A 20592-nucleotide genomic window follows, 5' to 3' on the forward strand; every position below is an offset into this window, starting at 1 on the left:
CTTGAATAGGATATTACCTCAACTAGTGCACTATGATCAAGTGGGTTTTATTCCATACTGTTCAGCTGTAGATAATGTTCGCAAAATTGTGGATTTGTTTTGGTGGGTTTGAAAGGAGAATGTGCCGACAGCATTGATGTCTATTGATGCCGAGAAGGCATTTGACATGGTGCACTGTTCCTTCTTATTTAAAACTCTCTGGAAAATGCAATGTGGTTCTTTCTTTCTACATGGGTTGAGAAACTATATGACTTCCAGAAGCCTGAGTAAAGGTAAATAGCAGATAAGGGGATTGTTTTGCAATAGGCCATGGAATGAGACTGGGGTGCCCATCATCTCCTTTGCTGTTTCCCTTTTTTTGGAGCCCTTCACTACTCAAGTTAGACTTTCAGACCAGATTAGGGGTGTTAGGGTGGGTGAGCAACAGTTTAAAATGTCTTTATTTGCTGATGATAATCTTTTCACTATCACTGAACCATCCTTTTCACTAACAGGGGTCATGGATGAATTGCGCTATTTTAGCAAGGTCTCTGGGTTCAAAGTTAACTTGGAAAAACCTGAGCTCTTGAATGTTAATTTTGATGTGACTACTCTGACCAGACTCAGTCAAAAGTTCCCCTTTCGATGGGTTAACTCTTTTCTGAAATATCTAGGAGTCCATATTAGACCCAGTGTAGATGACCTATTTCGTTTGAACTATAATCCATTAACACGAGCTGTATATAAAGATTTGGATAAGTGTAACAGGGAATGCTTTGCCTGGTTAGGCTGAATAGCTATTATCAAAATGAATATGCTACCTAGATTTCTTTATTTATTTATAACTCTCCCTATTGTTTTGCCTGCTGCCCTTTTGCACCCATTGCAAAAGAACATTTTTTATTTTATTTGGAAAAGGCGACTACCTCAAGTAGCTCAGACAATTTTATATCAATCCAAAAAAAGAGGTGGATTGTGAATCTAAAATTTATTGTGGTATTATTTTGCAGCATTGCAACTTAGAGCGCTTCTTGATTTTCATAGGTCTTCTGCGGTAAAACAGTGGACCTTATTGGAACAGAATATGGTAGGGTGTATGCCTCTGTTGGTACTTCTGTGGCAATTTTGTTCCACTTGACGGTCTCTATAATGTCTACTTATAACGTTGCGAACAATGTTGCAAGTATGGTCACAGTGGAAACATAGGGTTGTGGGCAACACCTCTTATTTTTATTTTTCACAACTTTTTCACAATATGGCCTTTCCCATTTGCAAATCTCTTAAAGCATTTGATGATTGGAAGCTACATGGGATAACACAAATTGGTCATTTAATGCAGCGAGGCGAGGTTATGCAGCCAAGTGATATTGTTAATCATTATCACATGAGAAAACTGAACTTTTTGGAATATGCCCAAATAAGATACTTCCTACTCGCACAACAAAAAGCTTTGGATGTTAGGCAGGGCAAATCATTATTTGAAAATTATTGAGAGCAAGTGGATAAGATAAAAGGTTTAGTGTCCAAGGTGTTTGACATTCTCAGTCACCAAATAGTTGATAAATTCCCGCATCTACTTGCTTAGGAGTTGGATTTGGGAGGGGGGTTGAGTGCGGAGGATCGGGATTCAGTTTATTCTAGCGCTAGTAAATGCTCCATTTCAGCTAATCTCCAAGAAAATTGTTATAAGATGTTGTTTCGTTGGCATCTCACACCATCAAAAATATATCATATGTAGTCTTTGGTGAGTAATTTATGTTGGAGAGATTGTGGGAATATAAGCACCTATATACATGTTTGGTGACAATGTCATTAATTGAGTCCTGCTGGCGCCAAATTATTGATTGGATATCCACAGTGTTGGAGGTCGGAAACTTATTTGATGCTCGCTATACACTACTGGGGCTACCAGTTGTGGGCATCCCAAAACATCAACAATGTCTTTATCAACAAATTTTTATAGCAACTCGGTGTGAGATTGGCCTATTTTAGAAATATAAAATTGTTCCTTCTTTTCAAAGTATAGTGCATCGTTTGTATACTTATTATTGATTATCTCACATTATGGCTTTATGCCATAAGGGGTAGATTCTAAAAAGCTGCACGTGTGGGTTCATGCGCGCGCGCTACCCTGGCGCACACACATGGACACGTGATTTTATAACATACGCGCGCCGGTGCACACATGTTATAAAATTGGTGGCGGCGTGCCGTGGGGGGGGGGGGGGTCAATTTTCTCTAGATTCGCGCTGCGATGCATCGGGACCTTCCCCAGTTCCCTCCAAGTCCATTCCAATTTAGGAGCGGACTGAGAGGGAACTTTCCTACCCTAACCTCCCTTTCCCTTCCCCTTTCCTCCCCACCCTCTAAAACCCTTTTTTAAAATGTATTTCTTTTATTTTGCAAATTACTTCAGGGCCCAACCTGAAGTACACGTGCCGGGGTTTTAAAGTCCAGCCTTAATCATTTAAGGTCCATCAGGACCATCTGGGATCCTTTCGTACAATGGAGACAATCCCAGGAGATGGACAGTATTTAACATGAATTTTATTGTCACTGATGTACCCTTAGTTCTCTATATTGGCAAGCCTAAGTGATTCTTTTTGAATGCCCTTCTCTTTATAAATATTTTATGTTTTTCTATCTGAGCAGAATTGCCTCTAATATATGTATATATAATTTTCTTATTTATTTTGTTTTTGTATTTGTTTTGTTTTAATGTCATTTAAGTCTGTTTTTTCAAATGTAGTATAGAGTGGTTGGGTTTGGGATTTATATTGGAAAATTTATGGATGATTGTCTGCTACTGACTTTGGCTATTGTATCACTTTCATGTTGATATCCAATAAAAAAAACTTTCAATATAAAAAAAATTGTAAAAAGATGATAAGCTCTTTGAGGAATGGACTCATCACCTGCACCTGGCTTTGCAACTTTCCTTGAATTCAGATTTTGAAAGGTGAGAAACTAAATCCAAATCCAGTTTGGCCAGTGTCAATGCAGCCCATCCAGAATCTGTACCTGCAACAGGAGATCATTGCCACATATCACTTATTATTTATTTAATTTATTTATATTCTGCTTTTTCAGGCACTTCAAAGCTCTAATATAGAATATATCATCATTTAGAACTTTCAAAAGACTCAGGATCTCATATGTAAATTAATAACTCAGACTTTTGTCATCTGAGCATTTTTAGTGTAGTAATATTGTTTTCTAGCTCTCCTCTACTTTCAGTCTCTCCTTATTCCTTTTCCTAGATCCAGCCATTTTATTTCTTATTTCATGTGTCTCACTTCCTTTCTCTTCTGTCCATCACACCTTCTTGACTTTTCACTTCACTCCAAATTCTGATTTAAAATTCAAGAAATTTTCTTGGCCTGGCAATTTGTCCATATGTTGCCAAAGTAATACATACAGTAGCAAAAGGAAATAATTAAAAGATACCGAAGAGAAATACCCTAGACAATTCCCAGTTCTGTTGCTGATCTGTATTGTCCCTGATCAAACTATGTAACTGGTATAGTGGCTAGATACCACATATTTTGCTGCTGTAGCTGCCGTTTCTCCTATTTTCCCAGGATTATACAGTTTTTCCTGATCATTCTTTTGTAGGGATAATTATTTGTTTTTTGTTTTTTTATTTTCAGGTTTAATTTGCACTAAAGAAAAACAAAAATTTCACAAAAAAATGAAAAAAACTCTTAACAAACCAAAAACAAAACCATTTGCACACCTTAGTCTTTTGTGGGAAGTCTCTGGTTACTTCTCTCAGCTTTGGGAAATGTGCTTCTCTGATTTTCTTTGGATTTTGCACAGTACAAGAGGGAATATTTCTGTTTCTTCTTCTCCGGTTTTTCACCCTCATAAATTGACTGTACAATTCAGATAATCAGCATTAATTTGGGCTCTGCTATTTATAAGAAATCACTGTGTCCATTTTATTTTGAAGGATTAGAAAAGCTTATAAAAGTCTTGAATTATGAAAGGCTCCTCACTAGAATCTCCCATCATTCTTTTAAGGTGTCATCATTTGCCCTTAACACATATCAAGGGGTTTCTGTTCACTGAAACTAAAACAATGGAGCAAGATTTGGAGGAGCAGAGAAGCAGTTCAGTCCCCAGAACAGCCAGGCAGGTTGGTCCTGAGAATAGCCAGGCAGCTGCGGCATAGAAAGGCTTTCCCGCTGTAGTCCTTCATCCTGCAGGTCTTCGGCCTCTTCTGATTTCAAGCCTTCCTGACACACCGCTGTACAGCTGCCATATAAAACAGACAATAAACCAGATGAAGCACAGTGATCCTGTCAACAGGCAGTTAGACTGTCTTTTTTTTTTTTTTTTTAAATTTTAATCTCTTTTTTTTATTTGCTCAGTCTGAGTAGGTAACCTTGGTGTAACCTCTCTCCTCTTTCCGGGCAGTATGTTGACAGTGATATTACAGCCTTGAAGATATGAAACTTTGCCTTGCTCTGAAATGTCAGTGTAAGCTTTCAAAGATGTCCTCCCCTAACTGTGAGCATTCAAGGTCATGTCAAGGACAGTGACATCAGGTGCAGGAGGGTGGGATAAAACAGAGGGAGGAGTTGGGGGGAGGACAGGAACATAGTGGATGAGGGGACAGCTGGGGTGGGGAAGCCATACTTTTCATACTGAAAGCTACCATCGCCTTCATCTCTGGGGAAGGACTGTCAGTATAGGGCAGCCCTTCTATGTCTTTATTTTAACAGCCTTGTACACATCAGCGGAATCGCCTTCAATATAATTGTATGCCTTGATCTGAAGATCACAAAGTCCCTGGCAGTTAGATTTCTGGAGCTGCCTAAATGAATATAATATTACTGTTGATGAGCATTCTTAGTAATAGGATCAACTATATGGAATGCTTTTCCAAGCGAATTAAGAGATGAGTTAGACTACGTAACATTTAGGAAGAAGGTTAAAGCCAAGTTATTTAGACAGCATATGTATGGTTCAATTAATTTTAAAGCTATTATCTGTTTTTTTAATATACAAGAATATACACAATATACTGTGAATATATGTGATATTATGCTGTTGCTTTGTAATCTGCACTGGACAATGTTATTGGAAGAATGCTGGAATATAAAGAATTTACAAATTAATTAATTTAACAGTTATTGAGGCAAACTGAGATTCAGAGCAAGGCTAGAATTGTTTGGGCACTAATGAAGAGACCAATTTACCAGATATGTCAGGCAGTCTAAAGTGGATTCACCCATGGAAAATGGATCTAAACTTAAGAACTTCAAAGCACCACACACTAGGGATGTGAATCGTTTTGAACGATTAAAATTATCGTCAGATAATTTTAAAATCGTCCAAAATCGTTAGAGTGCACGATACAATACAAATGCCCCCGATTTATCGTCAGGGGCATTTGTATTGTATCGTTAAATAGGGCGCGGGAAAACCGGCACACCAAAAAAACCCCTAAAACCCACCCCGAACCTTTAAAACAAATCCCCCACCCTCCTGAACCCCCCCAAAATGTTTTAAATTACCTGGGGTCCAGTGGGGGGGTCCCGGCACGATCTCCCTCTCTCTGGCCACGACTGCGTTAAGAGCAATGGCGCCGGTGGCCCTTTGCCCTTATCATGTGACAGGGCAAAGGTATCATGTGACAGGGCAAAGCGCCGGCGCCATTTTGGTTCCTGACTCCCGACATCACTCGTGCAGGAGATCGCCCCCGGACCCCCGCTGGACCCCCAGGGACTTTTGGCCAGCTTGGGGGGGTCTCCTGACCCCCACAAGACTTGCCAAAAGTCCAGCGGGGGTCCGGGAGCGACCTGCACGCGTGACGTCGGGAGTCAGGAACCAAAATGGCGCCGGTGCTACCTTTGCCCTGTCACATGATAAGGGCAAAGGGCCACCGGGCAACCATCGTCCGTATGACATAGTGAGGGCAAAGGTAGCGCCGGCGCCATTTTGAAGGTTGGCAATACGGCCCGCGTGCAGGTCGCTCCCGGACCCCCGCTGGACTTTTGGCAAGTCTTGTGGGGGTCAGGAGACCCCCCCCCAAGCTGGCCAAAAGTCCCTGGGGGTCCAGCGGGGGTCCGGGGCGATCTCCTGCACACGTGACGTCGGGAGTCAGGAACCAAAATGGCGCCGGCGCTACCTTTGTCTTGTCACATGATAAGGGCAAAGGGCTACCGGCGCCATTGCTCTTAACGCAGTCGTGGCCAGAGAGAGGGAGATCGCGCCTGGACCCCCCCCACTGGACCCCAGGTAATTTAAAACATTTTGGGGGGGTTCGGGAGGGTGGGGATTTGTTTTAAAGGTTCGGGGTGGGTTTAAGGTTTTTTTGGTATGCCGGGTTTCCCGCCCTCCCCCGATTTACGATTTTTAACGATTTTTAAAAAAAACAAAACACGACGATAAGATTTACCTCCCCCCACCAGCCAAAATCGATCGTTAAGACGATCGATCACACGATTCACACCCCTACCACACACCACTACAGACCGGTTAGCCTGACTTCAGTGCCAGGAAAAATAGTGGAAAGTGTTCTAAACATCAAAATCACAGAACACATAGAAAGACATGGTTTAATGGAACAAAGTCAGCATGGCTTTACCCAGGGCAAGTCTTGCCTCACAAATCTGCTTCACTTTTTTGAAGGAGTTAATAAACATGTGGATAAAGGTGAACTGGTAGATATAGTATACTTGGATTTTCAGAAGGCGTTTGACAAAGTTCCTCATGAGAGGCTTCTAGGAAAAGTAAAAAGTCATGGGATAGGTGGCGATGTCCTTTCATGGATTGCAAACTGGCTAAAAGACAGGAAACAGAGAGTAGGATTAAATGGACAATTTTCTCACTGGAAGGGAGTGGACAGTGGAGTGCCTCAGGGATCTGTATTGGGACCCTTACTTTTCAATATATTTATAAATGATCTGGAAAGAAATACGACGAGTGAGATAATCAAATTTGCAGATGACACAAAATTGTTTAGAGTAGTTAAATCACAAGCAGATTGTGATAAATTGCAGGAAGACCTTGTGAGACTGGAAAATTGGGTATCCAAATGGCAGATGAAATTTAACGTGGATAAGTGCAAGGTGATGCATATAGGGAAAAATAACCCATGCTATAATTACACAATGGGGTAGATTTTCAGAGCCCTGCTCGCCTAAATCCGCCCAAAACCGGGCGGATTTAGGCGAGCAGGGCCCTGCGCGCCGGGAAGCCTATTTTACATAGGCCTCCCGGCGCGCGCAGAGCCCCGGGACTCGCGTAGTCCCGGGGTTCTCGGAGGGGGGCGTGTCGGGGGCGTGTCGGGGGGCGGGCCCGGTCGTCGCGGCGTTCCGGGGGCGTGTCGGCAGCGTTTTGGGGGGCGGGTACGGGGCGTGGCTACGGCCCGGGGGCGTGGCCGCGCCCGCCGTGCCCGCCCCCAGGTCGCGGCCCGGCGCGCAGCAGGCCCGCTGGCGCGCGGGGATTTACGTCTCCCTCCGGGAGGCGTAAATCCCCCGACAAAGGTAAGGGGGGGGGTGTAGACAGGGCCGGGTGGGTGGGTTAGGTAGGGGAAGGGAGGGTAAGGTGAGGGGAGGGCAAAGGAAAGTTCCCTCCGAGGCCGCTCCGATTTCGGAGCGGCCTTGGAGGGAACGGGGGGGAGGCAAGCGCGGCTCGGCGCGCGCAGGCTATACAAAATCGATAGCCTTGCGCGCGCCGATCCAGGATTTTAGCCGATACGCGCGACTACGCGCGTATCTACTAAAATCCAGCGTACTTTTGTTTGCGCCTGGAGTGCAAACAAAAGTAGGCTGTTCGCGCTCGTCTGAAAATCTACCCCAATGTTGGGTTCCATATTAGGTGCTCCAACCCAAGAAAGAGATCTAGGTGTCATAGTGGATAACACATTGAAATCGTCGGTTCAGTGTGCTGCGGCAGTCAAAAAAGCAAACAGAATGTTGGGAATTATTAGAAAGGGAATGGTGAATAAAACGGAAAATGTCATAATGCCTCTGTATCGCTCCATGGTGAGACCGCACCTTGAATACTGTGTACAATTCTGGTCGCCGCATCTCAAAAAAGATATAATTGCGATGGAGAAGGTACAGAGAAGGGCTACCAAAATGATAAGGAGAATGGAACAACTCCCCTATGAGGAAAGACTAAAGAGGTTAGGACTTTTCAGCTTGGAGAAGAGATGACTGAGGGGGGATATGATAGAGGTGTTTAAAATCATGAGAGGTCTAGAACGGGTAGATGTGAATCGGTTATTTACTCTTTCGGATAGTAGAAAGATTAGGGGGCACTCCATGAAGTTAGCATGGGGCACATTTAAAACTAATCGGAGAAAGTTTCTTTTTTACTCAACGCACAATTAAACTCTGGAATTTGTTGCCAGAGGATGTGGTTAGTGCAGTTAGTATAGCTGTGTTTAAAAAAGGATTGGATAAGTTCTTGGAGGAGAAGTCCATTACCTGCTATTAAGTTCATTTAGGGGGTAATTTTCAAAGGAGTTACGCGCATAAATGTAACTACTATTGTAGCAATTTTCAAAAGCCATTTACTCACGTAAAGTGCACTTATGCGAATAAATCCTATGGACGATTCAATGGCATATATTGTAGCAATTTTCAAAAGCCCACTTACTCGAGTAAAGTGCATTTACATGCGTAAAACCCAGATTTACGCATGTAAATGCTTTTTAAAATCAGACCCTTAGGGGGTCATTTTCAAAGGAGTTACGCATGTAAATGTGACATACTATCATAGCAATTTTCAAAAGCTATTTACTCGAGTAAAGTGCACTTACTTGAGTAAATCCTATGGACAATTCAATGGCATATATTGTAGCAATTTTGAAAAGCCCACTTACTTGAGTAAAGTGTATTTACTCGAGCAAAAACCAGTTTTGCTCGAGTAAATGCTTTTGAAAATCTGGCCCTTAGAGAATAGCCACTGCCATTAGCAATGGTAACATGGAATAGACTTAGTTTTTGGGTACTTGCCAGGTTCTTGTGGCCTGGATTGGCCACTGTTGGAAGCAGGATGCTGGGCTTGATGGACCCTTGATCTGACCCAGTATGGCATTTTCTTATGTTCTTCTTATGTTCTTATGTTTATGAATGTTAACCTTTTCTCCCTTACCTTTTCAGCCTACCCCCTGACACCATCCAATTCATAATTATTCAGCAACCTACGATTAAGTATGCTCCACGACTTCGACCAAGAATGCCCACGACCACCGATTTATGCCTTGACGTATTTGATGACGACTGATGCTTTGTATATAGTTTTATGTATGTTATATTTATAGTTTCTCCCTATTTATTGACCTATTAATTTGCATTGCCTCCTCCCCCGGTTATTTGTATTGTTATCTGTTATTTGTAAGGGCGCTGCCCATAAGTTTTTTGTTCTTTGTGAACCGATACGATGTGCGAACGGCTATCGGTATATAAGAGACGTTAAATAAATAAATAAATAAATAAATAAATAAATACCAGAGCATTTTCTTTTTCCTCTTATCTTTATTTACTTTCCTAAGAAAAGGTACATTTCTCCTAGGACAAGCAGGATGGTAGTCCTCACATGTGGGTGACATCAACCAGTGGAGCCCAGCATGGAAACGTTTATCAAAGTTTCTAGAAGCTTTGGCCAACACACTGAGCATGCCCAGCATGCCGCTATCTGCGCATCCACGTGAAGTCCCCCTTCAGTCTCTTTTCTGTGGTGCAGTTGCCTCGCAGTTCATGGAGCTCCGTTTGCTTCTTTCTTTTCTTGACAAAGTTCATTTTTTTCTCGACTTCCTTGTCGGGTCCCCTTCGCAGTTGGTGCCTCCTCGGTCGGTAGGGTTTTCTTACCCGTTTCTCCTCCAGCTTCAGGTCGATCCTCGACACTTTGCCGCACGGTGACTGCTGGTCATCAACCACACACCGGGTGTTTTTTTCTCATGGTGTCGACCGGTTTTCATCAGTGTCTCCAGTACCTGCAGACCATGTCCAACACGGATCCATATGACATTTGCATCCTCTGCCTGGGGGCTTCACCCGACGTCTGTGGGTGTCGTCTGTGTGACCAGATGACCCCCAAAGGCCGTTGTGCGTGCCTCAATAAGATGGAAAAACATTTCGGGGCACCCAAGTCTGCTCCATCTACACCTGCTTCGGATCCCTTGACTCCGAGAGGTTGTGGGGATCTTTTTGACATGCTTCCCCTCGCTATTTCTCTCACCAGTCCTTCGAAGGATCACGAGGATGGTAAAAGAGCCTTGATGACCTCACCACTCTCCCAGACATCTCTGCTTCCTAGGCACTGGGAAAAGACCGGTCTGAACACAGAGGAAGATCTCGTAAGCATCGTCACCTTCGCTGCATGGCTCCAGTTCTGGTGCAGTACCAGCAACTGCCGGGCTGCCACTGAAGCAACAAAGGTTATTGTAGGCCCATCCACCAATGCCCCTGGTAGTCCTAGGCATTGCCCACCGATATCTGTGCCGGGCACTATGCCTCCTCGAGACTCCAGAGATGATCCAGTGATGCCTTGTCCCCGTCCCTCAGTCCTGGCTACACCGGACTTTCAAGAGGAGCTGGACCACAGGGTACAGTCCATGGTGCTCAAGGTGCTTCAGTGTTGAACTGCCGGTGCCACCAGCCCCCATACTGGTGCCTGAGCCCCAGCCATCGGTTTTAGCACACTTGCTGAAGCATCTGGATGTCCTTTTAGGTGCCCTGCCAGCGCAGCCAGTGCCCAAGGGACCTTCGATTCCTCAACGGCCACTGATGCCCTCCACCAGAGCGATCCCGATCCTTGGATCCGAGGAGGAGGAAGAGAAGGGCGATGCCATGGTTCTGAGACCATGATTCCCTGACCCCCTGCCGGGCCTTTCCAGTCTTCTGTGTCTAATCCTCTCGATGACAGGGGAACCATCAATTCCTGTGGTACTCTTGAGGCCTCCGAAGGCCTTGGAGCCCAGGGCTGATACCTCTCACGGGTCCACGCATGTTAGCCCTAGTGAGGAGGAAGGGCCTTACGACCCTTGGGGAGATGATTCTACAGAGTTGTCCTCTGAGTATTCAGACAACCCCTTCTCGGAGCCCTCCCCACCGAAAGAACAGCGTTGATCGCTCCCCAAGGATCTGTCCTTTGCAGGGTTTGTAAGGGCCATGGGTAAAGCCATCCCATTTCAGCTGCTCATGGAGGAGGATATGCAATACAAAATGCTGGAAGTACTCCAGTTTGTCAATGCTCCTAAGGAGATCGTGGCGGTTCCCATCCACAATATCTCTAACTTAGTTTTAAGTGGGGTGCTCTGAATTAATGCTTTTTTATCACTGCATCCATTATAAGCTCAGTGCAATATATTATTAGGACACTACAGAGATTCTGCATCGCTATCCCTCTTGTAAAGGTCCAGTACAAAGTGTCTGATGCCCAAAACTTTCCACTATATGCATCATATCATCAGTCTCATTCATTTCTGAAATAAGTGCAGAGAGCCTAAAGGATCTGTACTGAGGATGATTGTTCCATTTGTCACGGGGGGGGAGAAGTAGCTTATTGTGGGTTGTAACTCCCCCATGTGGGAGCCTGAGATGGTAGGTTCTCAGAGTATATAAACCCCTACCACCACACTCTCTTTAGTTATCCGCTGAAGGAGCAGCATGACACTATGTCGTTCCCGGTTTTGTTTAGGGTATTTAAGAAAGGAATTTTGGACCTCTAAGGCGAAGGTCTGGGTAGGGAAAAGTAGTAAGGGTGCCTTTGACTAACCTTAACAGGTCCTTTTGGAAACCTTTTGCTTTTGGAATAGGAAATTGTTTCACTCTTCCTTTGTCTATTTTTTATTTCTTTTGCTTAAGACTTTTGTTTTGCCCACATGCCTGTATATCCTAGGGCCCAGGGGCACAGTGTATTTAATGGAGAAGAATTGGAGAACATGGGTGGACTAATGGAAGTCCTGATGGAAGAATGAATCTGGGTTCATTCCTGGGGGAGAGAAGGAGGCAGTGAAGAGGATATGTGGCACCCACCCAGCATTTTTCATGACCAACTCATCGAAATAAAGAAGGAAGAGAGGATTATGGAGGTACCATCCAGGTAGAAACAAAAGGAGTAAGGAGAATGACTGAACAACTGGACTAAGGTTTGAAAAATGGGACTTTACTTAAGTACATATAGATTAGGAAAAGATTATCTTATCTACCAAATTCTGGGAGGAACATAAGAAATTGCCATACTGAGTCAGACCAAGGGTCCATCAAGCCCAGTATCCTGTTTTCAACTGTGGCCAAACCAGGCTACAAGAACCTAGCAAGTACCCAAACACAAAGAAGATCCCATGCTACTGATGCCAGTAGTAGCAGAGGCCATTCCCTAAGTCAACTTGATTAATCACAGTTAATGGACTTCTCCAAGAACCTATCCAAACCTTTTTTAATCCCAGCTACACTAACTGCACTAACCACATCCTCTGCTAACAAATTTCAGAGCTTAATTGTGCGTTGAGTGAAAAATAATTTTCTCAGATTAGTTTTAAATGTGCTACTTGTTAACTTCATAGAGTGCCCCCTAGTCCTTCTACTATCCGAAAGAGTAAATAACTGATTCACATTTTCCCGTTCTAGACCTCTCATGATTTTAAAGACCTCTATCATATCCCCACTCAGCTATCTCTTTTCCAAGCTAAACAGCCCTAACCTCTTTGGCCTTTGCTTACAGGGGAGCTGTTCCATCCTCTTTATCATTTTGGTCACCCTTCTCTGTACCTTCTTCACTGCAACTATATCTTTTTTGAGATGTAGCGACCAGGATTGTACACAGTACTCAAGGTGTAGTCTCATCATGGTGCGATACAGAGGCATTATAACATTTTCCAATTTATTCACCATTCCTTTCCTAATAATTCCAAACATTCTGTTTGCTTTTTTGTCTGCTGCAGCACACTGAGCCGACGACTTCAATGTATTATTCACTATGATGCCTGAATCTTTTTCCTGGGTGGTAGCTCCTAATATGGAACCTAACATCATGCAACTATAGGATAGGGTATTTTTCCCTATATGCATCACCTTGCACTTGGCTACATTAAATTTCATCTGCCATTTGGATGCCTAATCTTCTAGTCTCGCAAGGTGGAATTTCTCACAATCCACTTGTGATTTCACTACTCTGAATAATTTTGTATGAACTGAAAATTTGATTACTTCACTTGTTGTATTCCTTTCCAGATCATTTATAAATATATTGAAAAGCACCAGTCCAAGTATAGATCCCTGAGGCACTCCACTGTTTACTCTTTTCCACTGAGAAAATTGACCATTTAATCCTACTCTCTATTTCCTGTCTTTTAACCAGATTGTAATCCATGAAAGGACATCGCCTCCTATCCCATGACTCTAGTTTTCTTAAAAGCCTCTCATGAGGGACTTTGTCAAACATCTTCTGAAAATCCAAATACACTACATCTACTGGTTCACCTTTATCCACATGTTTATTAACCCCTTCAAAAAAATGAAGCAGATTTGAGAGGCAATACTTGCCTTGGGGATATCCATGCTGACTGTGTTCCATTAAACCATGTCTTTCGATATACTCTGTGATTTTGTTCTTTAGAATAGTTTCCACTATTTTTCCTGGCACTGAAGTCAGGTTCACTGGTCTATAGTTTCCCGGATCGTCCCTGGAGTCCTTTTTAAATATTGGGGTTACACTGGCCACCCTCCAGTCTTCAGGTACAATGGATGATTTTAATGATAGGTTACAAATTTTGACTAAAAGATCTGAAATTTAGAACCCTAGAATGCATACCATCCGGTCAAGGTAATTTGCTACTTTTTAGTTTGTCAGTCTGGCCTACTACATCTTCCGGGTTCACAGTGATTTGGATCACTTCATCTGACTCATCACCCTTGAAAACCATCTCCAGAACTGGTATCTCCCCAACATCCTCATTAGTAAACACAGAAGCAAAGAATACATTTAGTCTTTCTGCAATGACCTTATCTTCCCTAAGAGCCCCTTTAACCCCTCGGTCATCTAACGGTCCAGCCAAATCTCTCACAGGTTTCTTGCTTCAGATATAATTTTTAAAGTTTTTATTATGAGTTTTTGCCTCTATGGCCAACTTCATTTCAAATTCTCTCTTTGCCTGCCTTATCAGTGTTTTACATTTAACTTGACAATGCTTATGCTTTTTTCTGTTTTCATCAGATGGATCCTTCTTCTAATTTTTGAAGGATGTTTTTTGACTAAAATAACCTCTTTCACCTCACCTTTTAACCATGCCAGTAATCATTTTGCCTTCCTTCCACCATTCTTAATGCGTGGAATACATCTGGACTTCTAAGATAGTATTTTTTTTTTAAGTATTTCTTTATTAGAGTTTTCACAATAGAGGAAACCCATATGGTAAACAAGGTCAACCATCACATATCAAAACATTCATAAGAAACAACACCAACCAGTGAACAATGAACAAGAAACAATATGTATTCTCTTTCCCCCCCCCCTCCCCCCTCCCTCGGTCAGGATGGGCTAGTTTGTCCTCAAGGCAGAGTGTACTACACTGAGTGCTGTCTCTGGGAAGAAGCTTTATAGTTTTGAAGTCTCAATTGTTGGATTAAGTCTTTCTTGGTCTGTGGACGTAGAGCGTAATATCCTCTCCATATCTCTTCACATTTGTGTTGTAAGCGTGGAGTTTGCTTACTAGCGGTCATAAGTTCAAATTGAAGAAGAGTGTCCATTCTGTTCCCCCAGTGGGATATCTATGGTCTGGCATCAGTTTAAGATAGTATTTTTAAACAATGTCCATGCCTGTTGTACACTTTTAACCTTTGCAGTTGCACCTTTCAGTTTTTTCTAACTATTTTCCTCATTTTATCAAAGTTTCCCATTTGAAAATTTAGTGTAAGAGCTGTAGATTTACATATTGTCCCCCTTCCAGTCATTAGTTCAAATTTGATCATGTTATGATCACTATTGCCAAGTGGCCCCACCACTGTTACCTCTCTCACCAAATCCTGCATTCCATTAAGAATTAAATCTAAAATAGTTCACTCTCTGTTGGTTCTTGAACCAATTGCTCCATGAAGCAGTCATTTATTCCATCCAGGAACTTTATGTCTCTAGCATGTCCTGATGTTACATTTACCCAGTCAATATTGGGTAATTGAAATCTCCCATTATTACTGCACTGCCAATATGTTTAGCTTCCCTGATTTCTCTTAGCATATCATCTGTCTGATCATTTTGGCCAGGTGGACGGTAGTATACTCCTATCACTATACTCTTACCCAACACCCATGGAATTTCTACTGAGCATTTAGGCTCTTGTATGATCTTTATCCTGTTGGACTCTATACCCTCCCGGACATAAAGTGCCACACCCCCATCACGTTGATCCTCCCTATCATTGCAAAATAATTTGTACCCTGATAAGGCACTATCCCACTGGTTATCCTCTTTCCACCAGTTCTCTGAGATGCCAATTATGTCTATCTCATCATTCACTGCTATACACTCTAACTCTCCCATCTTATTTCTTAGACTTCTGGCATTGGCACACAGACATTTCAAAGTGCATGTTTTGTTTGTATTAACAACCTGTTTTTCAGTTGATATGGATAATTTTGAATTCTTTAGCTCAGGTGATTCTTTACTTATAGGCACATGGACTACTTATACTTTTATTGGAACCTCTCTGTTGGGATGCCCTAACTCTCCTGGTTCATTAATATCCTTCAAAAATACATTCCTCCAAACCATGCACTGCTGAGTAACTCTCAGCTTTGCCCCTTGTTCTAGTTAAAAAGCTGCTCTGTCTCCTTTTTAAAAGTTAGTGCCAGCAGCCTGGTTCCACTCTGGTTAAGGTGGAGCCTGTTCTTTCAGAAAAATCTCTCCGTTCCCCAAAAGGTTGTCCGGTTCCTTACAAAACTGAATCATTCTTCCCTGCACCATTGTCTCATCCATGCATTGAGACTCCAGAGCTCTCTCTGCCTCTGGGGACCTGCACATGGAACAGGGAGCATTTCAGAGAATGCCAGCCTGGAGATTCTGAATTTCAGCTTTCTACCTAAAATCCTAAATTTGGCTTCCAGAACCTTCCTCCCACATTTTCCTATGTTGTTGATGCCCACATGTACCATGACAGCCAGCTCCTCCCCACCACTGTCTATAATCCTATCTAGGTGACGCATGAGGTCTTCCACCTTCGCACCAGGCAGGCAAGTTGCCAGGCAGTCCTTATGTCCACCAGCCACCCAGCTATCTACATTTCTAATAATTAAATCACCAAATATGATGGCTGACCTAACCCTTCCCTCCTGGGCAGTATCCCTGGGAGACTTGTCCTCAGTGAGAGAGGACAACGCATCACCTGAAGAGTAAATCCTTGCTACAGGATCACTTCCTGCTACACCAGGATGATGCTTTCCAATCAGGAGACCTTTCTGATCCAAGGCAGCACTGGGGCTGCCAGACTGGATTTGGGACTTGGCTACTATGTCCCTGAAGGTCTTATCAATGTACCTCTCTGTCTGCCTTAGCTCCTCCAGGTCTGCCACTCTAGGCTTCAGAGATTGGACTCATTCTCTGAGAGCCAGGAACTCTTTGCACCGGGTGCACACTTATAATCTCTCACTGGCGGGTAAAAAATCATCCATGTGACACTCGATGCAAAAGGGACTGGAAAGCCCACCTCTTGCTTCTGGACTGCTGCCTTCATCTTAATTTTGTTGAGTTCCTAGTTAAGTTTAGGTTGTTAAGGGAGTTGAAATTAGAGTACTTTAAATTTACAGGTGTATTCACTAATTAATCTGCTAGTGACCTACAAGGGGATGATTAAACTCTCTATAAGGACTGGTGCAATAGTATGATTTTAGGAAGCTCCAAAACTATCCCATTAATTGAAAAGGATTAGAAATAAGAGAACGATTGAACATCAGTAACAGAGTACATTAACTGGAAGCTGAAAGTCACAAATTTATTAAAAGATCTGAAGCAGTAAAATGGATTGTAAACACCAAGAACTTGTAACCCGATATTTTCATCGAATTTCCATTTTTAATTAATAAAAGTTAAGTTGGAAACCACCAATTGCATCTTCTATGATTGTTAGTGCTGAATACAAGAGACTTTAATACTGGTTTTGATTACTGAACAACATTCAGGGCCCAGGAAGTAATCTTCTCCCCCAACCGGGAATTCTGGACTTTCAGATTAGTTTAACATCAGAAGAGGAGAAGTAACAGCTAAACCCTTATTTGAGGTGTGGTCTTTGGGGGTCCTGCAAGAGGACACTAGCCCAGGGATTACATAAGAAGTACCAATTTAGCCAAACAAAAGTCAGATTTGTTAAAAGAGAATAGCAAACTAGCTGAGTGGGGCTTTTAAGATCTTTCCTCAGGGTACCCTAATACAGAGAACATCTCTACTCTACCTAAAAAACTTAGTTGGGTTTCTTTTACCAAATGTCATTCATTTATAAGTACCAACAAAATTACAAAGGAATGTGCAAAGGCGGCACCACTGTTGCTAGCCATTCTGCTCCCCCACCCTCTACGATATCTGGAATATAATCCCTATCTATTATCTCCTCCTGTATAATTGTCCCTCCAACCCAAATTGATGGATGCATATCTTTTCTCAAAGAATTTTATGCAAGGAAATGGCTTGAAGTTGATCTAGATGTGATGTGATGTAGAATCTTTGAGGAGAAAAGCCTTTTTAAAAATATAATTGAGTTAATGGAAGCCATAACCACTCTTCCCTTTTTACTCTCTTCGCATGCTTTTGTCATTCTCTGTATGTACATACTTAGCGATTATTTTTGTTACGGATTTTATTTAGTAAAATGGATCACAATCAGGCAATTTTTAAAGCCCCACATGATTAGTAAAAAAAAAAATGTCACACTCTGTGGTATTAGCAGAATTGCGGTTTCTACTCTTGGCTGACTTACAATGCACGGAACCGTTATTTTGATTGGGGTGAGGACACGCAGGCTAACTGCTGCTGGTTCATGGATTGTGTTGGTTGCGAATGGAAGTATAAATCTTTTAAGTGCCACTTGGTATCCAGCCTTTGTGGCAATACCAGTCCTCAGCTTGGCTGAAAGGCCATCTGTTGTAATAAAAATGCAAAAGCTGATGCAGCCAAAAAAGCCAGATTTCCTAGTAATATAGTAAAGGGCAGCAGATAAAGACCAAATTGTCCCAACCTTGACTGCCCAGCTGAGATTTATTAATTTATTTTATTTATTACCCATCCTGTCCACGGTTCGGAGCAGGGTACAGTACACAACCATAGTAAAAACACAAGAATGTCTAAAAGAATCAAACAAAACGAGACATATATAAAGTGATAGGTAAAAAAAAAACATGGAGGTGGAGGAAAGAGGAGGGAGTCCAGAGTCGGCAGACATCCTGGGGTAAGGTGAAATCTCCTAACCCCGACAAGAAACAGCTGGTGCCTACCTCGACCCTTACGTCATCTGGGAGGGATGCAGCTGCCGAAGCCGCACGCGATAAAGGGGTGCACGGCTTTGTTCAAACTCCTCTAACTTTGATTCAAGCAGTGAATGTTTTCCTTTTGAAAGTATTGAACTCTCTCCTAATCTCTGTAGCCTCCAGAGTCAAGTAGGGGAGGACGAAGACGGTAAGCCAACTCCGGAACACAGCTTTCTGCCTGTTTCTGATTTCAGCGAATTGATCTGAATTAACTTCAGTAATTTCCTTTGGATAAAACAAATGCCACCTAAAAGGAAAGGCAAGGTAAGGGCATACCCTTCCAGCCATACTTTGCCTACCAGGCAAAGAACTATCTTGCAGTGCGCCGGATCTACTACCAAGACTGGGGCAGGAGTTCCGGCTGTTAAGGAGATAGAAGGAGAATCTTCCTTAACCTCAGGTGATGTGACCCTCAGCCCCTTGGATGATCGCCTACCACCAGCAACACGGGACACGTCGACACCGCGCTCAGGATGGACCTCTGGAGTGGGGACCCAGGTCTTAGAGGAGGAGGGAGCGAGGTTGGCAGTTGACCCTGTGCAGACCTCCCTAATACCATCAGGGAGTGGAGCAGGAGTTTTAGAACTGAAAGGTGTTGAAATCCAGGAGGTGGAAGGAGGGGTGAAGTCTGGAGATAAACCCCTGACCCTTCCCTGCTTAAGTATAACATCAAAGAATCCGGAGGTGGTCACTTTAGGGACCTGACTTCAACAATGGTGAGAACTTTTTCAGATTGTTCATTAAAAATCAACTCGCTATCTATACAAATAGAACAAATGAATAAAAATTGTGTAACAAATCGTCAAGAAATGATGGAAATTTTTCAAAATGTGGAGTGTGAAATTCAACAGGTTAAGGCTGTACATCTACCATTATACAAGATTGTAATTTAATTAATAGGAATGTAGAGGTTATTGAAAATGCCCTATGACATTTAAATCTTCGCTTATTAAATTTTCCTAGGGTAGTGGGAGAGATTCCACGGGTTACTTTAAAAAGATATTTCCTAGAGTTATTGGATTATTCAGTTGAAACACCTCCCTCCCTAGACAAAGTATATTTTCTTCCAACTAGGGCTAGTTGGAAGAAAATAGGGCTAGTCCACAAAGAAAATAGGGCTAGTCCACAAAGACAAGTAGTGTCGGTGGATTTGGGAAATCTAACTGATTTTTTTTTAGAAACCTCTGCTTCGTCCTATGAAATTGCAGGGCGAGCAACTTTGCTTATTTCCTTTTTTACTGAAAAGGAGTTAAGTGATGTTATGCGATTACACTTTAAGAAAATAAACACTCTTTTTATGGGACAAAAAATAAGGATTTTCCCGGATATGACAAGATCCACACAACAGAGAAGGAAAAGCTTTCTTGCGCTTCGTCAAGAAGCTTTAACTTTAGGGATGACATTCCATCTAAGATTCCCCTGTAAGTGTGTAATAAAAAATAATAAGGATAGCTATGTATTTTTCCAGCCTGAGCAATTGAAAAGTTTTTTAGAATCCCAAAGAGTTGTGCTACAAGCTAGCAATGTCTAAAGTGTAGGATCATTATAATTAAAATAGTAGTAGAATCAGGTTGTGCTTTTCATTAATTTTTTTATTTCCTAGAAGTTCTCCTAATTTGCTATGATATCTCCCCTATTGCCGGAGGTCTAATGGGTAGTCCATATAAGGATATGTCTTAAGTTTATTGTTTTCTTATGTTGCTGTTTTATGTGACACCATATTTTCTGTACAAAAAGGAGACTTTGTTAAAATTTTGAAAATTCAATAAAGATTAAATTAAAAAAAACAAACCAAAAAAACATAAAGTTATCTCATTAATTCTATTACCACTGAATGACTGTAAAGATAAATCAAGGGGATCAAACTCAAATTAGAATAAATGTGTGTTAAGGACTTTTTTCAAAGCCTTTTGCTCTTTCATGGTACATATAATCCCGGAGATGGAATTCCAAACAACCAGTCCTGCAATGGAGAATGCTCTGTCTCTGTCTTCACCTAAGTGGGCTGCTTTGGAGGGGTGGAACATCAAGTAAACCTGAGTTGGATGATATGAGAGCATGCATCGGAGTATAAACTTTAAGTAGAGCAGTGACCCAAGGTGATGAACTATTGTTTATCAAATTAAAGATTATTATAACG

At 42.3% G+C, this 20592-nt stretch overlaps 1 long non-coding RNA gene across 1 annotated transcript in view; it reads right to left on the reverse strand.

The window, feature by feature from the left end:
• Positions 1–3715: 3715 nt before the first annotated feature.
• Positions 3716–20592, reverse strand: part of LOC115090309 — a 62813-nt gene continuing 45936 nt past the window's right edge. Inside the window, exon 3 of the long non-coding RNA XR_003856369.1 lies at positions 3716–4236. This is a non-coding gene — a long non-coding RNA (uncharacterized LOC115090309). The remainder of the gene's footprint in view (positions 4237–20592) is intronic.

This window comes from Rhinatrema bivittatum, chromosome 4 (genome assembly GCF_901001135.1).
Source record: "Rhinatrema bivittatum chromosome 4, aRhiBiv1.1, whole genome shotgun sequence".
Lineage (NCBI taxonomy): Eukaryota > Metazoa > Chordata > Amphibia > Gymnophiona > Rhinatrematidae > Rhinatrema > Rhinatrema bivittatum.